At 35.3% G+C, this 6901-nt stretch overlaps 1 long non-coding RNA gene across 1 annotated transcript in view; it reads right to left on the bottom strand.

Moving 5' to 3' along the window:
• The window catches only part of LOC108523793 (uncharacterized), a 7091-nt gene extending 1674 nt beyond the window's left edge, over window positions 1–5417 (bottom strand). Inside the window, exon 1 of the long non-coding RNA XR_001883894.1 lies at window positions 222–5417. This is a non-coding gene — a long non-coding RNA (uncharacterized LOC108523793). The remainder of the gene's footprint in view (window positions 1–221) is intronic.
• Between the last annotated feature and the right edge of the window lie 1484 nt (window positions 5418–6901).

The following is a 6901-nucleotide window of genomic DNA, read 5'->3' as shown; positions in this document are numbered from 1 at the left end:
AAAAAAAAATTTTGTAATGTGAAAAAAGAAAGAAAGTAATGTAATTTTCTAAAAAAAAAAATACAAACAAACAAACTTTGTATTATTTTCTTGATGGAATTTGTCTATCTGTCTTTGGAAAACTTTTATTTCATTGAATGTGCCATAGTAGAAATGTGTGTTTTTAGTTTTAGACTAAGGAATGGCCAGCTGTTGTGTTCCGACATTCCAAAATGCAAAACCTAGTAGTATCTTTCATGAAAAGGTTTAAGTAGTATGTAAGCTTCTCTCATTGTTGCTTTTTTGCACATGTTCTTCATTCCTCTCTAGTGCAATATGTACATAGAGCACTTGCGGGTGTACCTTGATCCCTCAGGGAAAAATACATATTTGTACAGTTTTTTGGGGTTTTTTTGTTTTTTGGGTTTTTTTTTGTTTTGCCTTTTGTTTTTGGCTAAGGAATGTCGATCGAATCACTTCTTATTGTTGAGGGGCAGCCAGATAATAATCCTAAAGCCACTGTTTCAAATATTGATTGTTTAAATCATATGTCCTTCCAATGCTATTATTTTAAGATAATAAAAAGTTATTTTCTGACAGTTCTTTGTGCTGATTGGTGAAAAACAAGGGTAAATAAGCACCTTATAATTGACTTACTGTGAATGACAATCCATCTTGATATCAACGATAGAAGCCCTATCATTTTGGAGTTGGGGTTAAGAGTCAGAAACAATGTGCTCAGGGATCTCCTAAAACTCTTAAAACAGGGTGGCCAGTACTACTGGGACAAATTGTGTTTTTTATTAATAATAATGATAATAATACTATCCCTCCAAGGCACAAATGAACTATATAGAACTGCGTGTGTGTAAACTCTTTACTCTTGTCTTATTTTGTTGAGTTCAGAACTTGATGTGCTCTTCAGTCTTGTGTTTCAAAACACTGAATAACTTCCAAAGCAAAGTTATGCCAGTGTGTTCAAAATATAAATTAATAATGTACCAGCAAAGAGCATCATTCAAAGTATAGTCCTTGCATATTCCAGTTACCATTTCTCTAATAATTAAAATATTCATGATAAATATATATATAGCATCATATGTTAAAAACTATTTCAAATTCTACATATTAAGGATGAAAAGTTTTAAAAGCAGTAATAAGAGGAGAGACCTGCCTATCAGTACAGTGATACAGGTAAAAGATAAAATACAAAATACCAGCAATTAACTATTGTTTTCATGTGTTCTCCTCTAGAAGCAAACCAAAAATTCCTTCATGGAAAACAATTCTTACTTCTACATGTGTAGTTTATATCTGATGCATTACAAGTGCTAATGTTTAAAGACAAAACAAAACCTGCCTGTATGACAGCAGCACCTCGAGCCAACATTTAGTGTTAACATGTTATATTTTTGAAATACAGTTTTATCATATTCCACATATTACTTTCCGTAAAGTCAGAGAAGTTCAATGTAATTGTTGGCTCTGATTCTTCCATCTTGGGATACACATTCACAAGAAGATTTACATATTTTCTTACTATGACAGAAGAACATAATCTGGGAAAACTTCCCATGTCTATAACATGAAAAGGATACCTTTCCCATGTTGTTTTTGATAATAAAGAATATGGAAAACGGTAGAAATCTCTCCTCTCTCTGTGTATTTGTATATGTGTGTATACACACACACGTTATTGACATTTTTACATAACATGTGATTGCCTCTTCTTATAAAGTTATGATATAGAACCCCATGAAAACAACTTTATATTATAGATCAAGTAATGAGCCCAGAAATGCAATTGCAAGAGTAAATCTTGATCTATTGGTAATAGTCTATGATACAGGTCTTCTATTCTGTACCTAAATATAATATTAGTAAAGAGGTTCAATCAGATTTTATTATAGAGACCTTCCTCTTGCTATTTATTTTTAAGAGATGAGAAGACTGACTAGCAATGTCTCCACAGTGCAATTGGTTTCACTTCTGGATCTGTCTGTCTGTCTGTATAGCTGAGATCAGTGTTGTCAGGCTCTCAGAATAATTTTTAAAAGAATCCAGAAGCCTGACTTCATACCAAGTAGCCATCCTAGATGGGCAGGGGGGATCTCCATGTTCAACCAAACCCTCAGAACTTAGAGCAATAAATACATTCAGTCATTTATTTATAAATGAATGACAGAATATTCAATCCAAATAGAAACAACCTTTTTTCAGTGATGCAACATAACATGGAGTCTTATATTGAGAAAGTGAATATGAATATTTTAAATAGATGCCTAGAAAATCTGTGTTTGCTGTTTACGTTTAGTGTACTTTGCCACATTAGCAGTACCACACTTCTTTTTCTTTCATCCTTCTAAGAACTAATGAAAGATAACTTGCTATTAGCTTTGACATGCTGCACATGCCATTATGTTGTTCTCTAAGAACAACTAAATTCTCTCCAGTGTTCATGTGTGATTCCTTTTTCATCATTATTACTTTAATGTGGATGAATACTATTTCTAGGAACTTATCATTGAACAGATTGCATATGTAAATGCAGATAATTCTTGAGCAATATAGTGAAAATGATTTCACAATAAAAAAAAATCCATATGTACTGTATACATCTTCCTGAATCCAAAATTCTCTTGTTATCCACACAGTCTGAAATCTCATATTAAACAGTGGTAAATTTTTAAACATTAGGACATTAGCTGGCTGCTTCTATAAATGTACCTGTATTGTCTGCCTGCTCCTTTTGTGGAGATGTGTTTTTGTATTGGATGTTTGGGCCAATGGGAGGCTTCAAGCTACAACATATTTTCCCAGTTTAAATAATATTTAACATACGACAAACCCCAGACAAGGCTTTTAATATGTATAAAGAACTGCAGTGTTAGGTGGTTTATTTGCAAACCGTTTTCAATGTTGTCCATTTTTATGGCACCTTTAACAATATTCTTGTTTCCAAAGTACAAAAAAAAATAGGTTAAATAATCTAGCCATAACTGAATGTCAAGCAATAAAACAAATGACTTTTGTGCATAGACTTAAAAAATACAAATTTTAGACATCTGCATGTAAATGCAATCTCTTGTTTACTGCTTTCTTCAACTTGAGCAATCGATTCCTTATTTACTATTAACTTAAGAACTTGTAATGGCCTGTAAACATTTTCTCTCTTACTCTTCTTTCAAATTTACCTGTCCCTGCTTTTGAGTCATAATATTTAATGTTGTTCTGCACATCTCTATACAGTTAACTTTTTGGCTTTCATTCTGTATAGATAAGAAAATGTTATATTATAAACAGCCTACTCAGTGCAAATATTTATCTGTTTATCAAATCCACAATATGCTGTATAATACCAGTTTTACTATATAATCTATTTTAGACATAGCTGTTTAGAACTAGAGTGTGCTATTTTTGTGTTTTTCTGATGTGTGGTGCTAGACAAGTTACTTTTGTGAACAACAAAAAATATCCCTTTTATTCCTAGACAATACCACCTTTGGGTCTTGTTAATTTCACTGAGTATAACTATATATTTGTATATATATACATATATATATATCTACCTATGCCCAACTGGCAGCTGTATCAGAGTGCTGGATTTGGGACATGCTTTTCTCTTTAAATACATAATATCGTTACATAAATTATTCTAGAGTGTATTTAATTAGGATAAAATTACTTCCTTAGTATGGATATTTGACATCTATAGGGTGAATTTGTTTATAAATATGGCTATATGGAAACTTATTAGCATTTACTTTATGTTTGCTACTTGGCTTTATAGCATATCTCCTAAGCTGAAAAATAATTTGCCAGGCCTTCAAGATCCTAAAGAAACTTGTTTAATTGAGTAATATACTTTTTTTTCTTATTAAGGAATTATATTATGGGCACCTAACAGAGTTGTATTCTTAGCTCCTATTATAGATAATAGGCATTTATATAAAATATCCTAGATGGCTTGATGGCAGAATAAACCTTTCCCCTCCTACCTGAGTCATGAGAAGGATGGAGACGTCCTCTGCCAGAACATGGGCCATAAAGCAAATTCGACACGGGATGTTCTGTTTCAATATAACCTCAACCAGTTCCATGAACTGAGTGAAGGACCTTCATTTTTAAAGTTATTTAATAATGAGCTTAATTAAGCCTTTCTACACATTCTCCCAAGATCTATTGGCATTATTAAAAAGCAAAGTTTATCAAATATCTAACTAAGGATGTAGTTAACCTTATTAAATATTGATTAGAATTGTTCTGTAATATTACTGAATTTGTAAGATCTTTAGCAAAGATTTTTGAGCAATTTATAAATGTAGAGCAAATGTTTCTGTTTACTGCACTTTTTGTAATTGAAGGTGATAAATTCTCAAGCCATGATTATTGGCTTCCATGCACTGCATATTTACCCACAATTCTAGACATTTTCCATCTTTGTGGAAGAGTTGCTGTTACCTTAACTATAAATGCAATTGTGTGGTTAATGAGAGCTAATGGTAGTAGTTAACCTTTTAAAGTGGATTGGCTACAGTTGAGGGAGAAATCTCTTTTAATATAAATCACATCATTCCTTAACTGCCTCGCTTGGAAAGAGACTGAAACCTTTTTTTTTAAAGCACCAGTTAGCATCCTAAGCTTCCTGAGGGTAGAGATTGTATGTATCTCTTTGCGTCTGCACAATGGCTAGCACAGGTCAGCATTTGACAATTGTTAAATGATAACAAGTGTGCCCCAATTAAAACTTTTTTCCTGGGTTGTTTTGTGAAATTTATAAAGTAAGCCAAGCCTTATGGTTAACATTCTCTTCTACAACCAAGTATTAAAGCCACATTTAAAAAGACCACATGAAATGCTGATTCTAATTGTGTGTAGGTCTTGAGGATGAAGCACACAAATTTCACAAACCTCTGTGTGAGTAAACAAACTCAGCCTTCTGTAAATATACATGCAAGTTTGGAAACAGTAATACTGTACCTATGAATATACGGTCTGTTTTGTGTACAGTATGTAAAAACTCCTTTTCTGCCACACTAAAAATGCAAGCCATTTATGGGAATCCTAAAACTAGTACTGAACTAAAACTTTGCTAATGATCTTTATTAGAGGATCATCCAACTTTCCACTTACCTTGGGTTTTCTTTTCAATTCACTCTTACAGTAGTCTGCTTATTTCCAGCTGTTTATTTTATTGAGTCCTGAATTTAAAAAAAAAAAAATATTTTGATTCATTTTGTAAATACAAGCTGTACAAAAAAGAGAGATTTAATGTTGTCTTTTAAATACTCCAATTTTCATTCTAATATGAATGTTGTTATATTGTACTTAGAAACTGTACCTTTAATATTACATTACCTTTATTAAAAGTGCATTGAACACATCAATTTTAGATGTGCTTTATGTACTGTTATCCTATAATAAAACTTCAGCTTCTAATGGAACATTTGCCTTTTCTTCTTTTTTCTTGGTTATTGAATTGGACTGTACATAGTTTCCTAGCTTACATTTTGTCTCTAGTGAAGGGTCTAGGAGAAACTCGGTAAGTGTGGTCCACAGACTAGCAGCACGGCATCTCCTGCGACTTTGCTGGAACTGCAGAATCCCAAGCACGCCCCAGACCTACTAAATCAATCTGCATTTTTATAGGATCCCAGGTGATCTGTATGCACATTACAGTGTGGGAAGCACTGGTGTATACTACAGCACTTTTTGTTTGTTTGTTTGTGACGGAGTTTCTCTTTTGTTGCCCAGACTGGAGTGCAATGGCGTGATCTCGGCTCACTGCAACCTCCACCTCCCAGGTCCAAGCAATTCTCCTGCCTCATCCTCCCAAGTAGCTGGGAGGCATGCACCAACAAACCCGGCTAATTTTGTATATAGTAGAGACTGGGTTTCTCCATTTTGAGGCTGGTCTCTAACTCCTGACCTCAGATGATCCATCCACCTCAGCCTCCCAAAGTGCTGGGATTACAGGCATGAGCTACCATGCCCGGTTTTGTTTTGTTTTGAGATGGAGTCTCACTCTGTTGCCAGGCTGGAGTGCAGTGGCATGATCTTGGCTCACTGCAACCTCTGCCTACCAGGTCCAAGCGATTCTCCTGCCTCAGCCTCCCGAGTAGCTGGGACTACAGATGTGTGCCACCACACCCGGCTAAGTTTTGTATTTTTAGGAGAGACAGGGTTTCACCATGTTGGTCAGGCTGGTCTTGAACTGACCTCATGATCCGCCCACCTCGGCCTTCCAAAGTGCTGGGATCACAGGCGTGAGCCACCGTGCCTGGCCAGTGTAGCACTTTTTAAAAAGTTATTGGCCGGGTACTTTTTAAAAAAATATTGGGTGGGCGCGGTGGCTCACGCCTATAATCCCAGCACTTTGGGAGGCCAAGATGGGCAAATCACGAGGTCAGGAGTTAGAGACCAGCCTGACCAACATGGTGAAACCCTGTCTCTAGTAAAAATGCAAAATTTAGCCAGGCTGGTGGCACACGCCTGTAGTCACAGCTACTCGGGAGGCTGAGGCAGGAGAATCACTTCGACCTGGGAGGCAGAGGTTGCAGTGAGCCAAGATCACGCCACAGCACTCCAGCCTGGCGACAGAGCAAGGCTCCACCTCAAAAAAATAAATAAATAAAAATTATTTGCTGCCAATTTGCAGGGAAAATATGTTTAAAAGGATCAAGCAACGCTTTTGATCAGAGAAGGCAAAGAAGTATTAACTTGTGAGATAACACCCACTGATTGACAGTCACTCTTGGAAACGCAGAATTGAGAATTCTGAAGTTGCTTCCTGTCTCAAAGGAAAAGGGTGACATGACTGATCAGTCCTATCTTCCCTGAGTGCAGGAAAGAAATCCTGAATGCATAGTATATTTTGTCATCTTTGCTTTAGAAATCATTAAAATTGAATTGCAAAAATGTT

Source organism: Rhinopithecus bieti, unplaced genomic scaffold (assembly GCF_001698545.2).
Source record: "Rhinopithecus bieti isolate Rb0 unplaced genomic scaffold, ASM169854v2 scaffold_2723, whole genome shotgun sequence".
NCBI lineage: Eukaryota > Metazoa > Chordata > Mammalia > Primates > Cercopithecidae > Rhinopithecus > Rhinopithecus bieti.
Note: the sequence above shows the minus strand (reverse complement) of the source record. Positions and strands in the feature narration are given on the sequence as shown.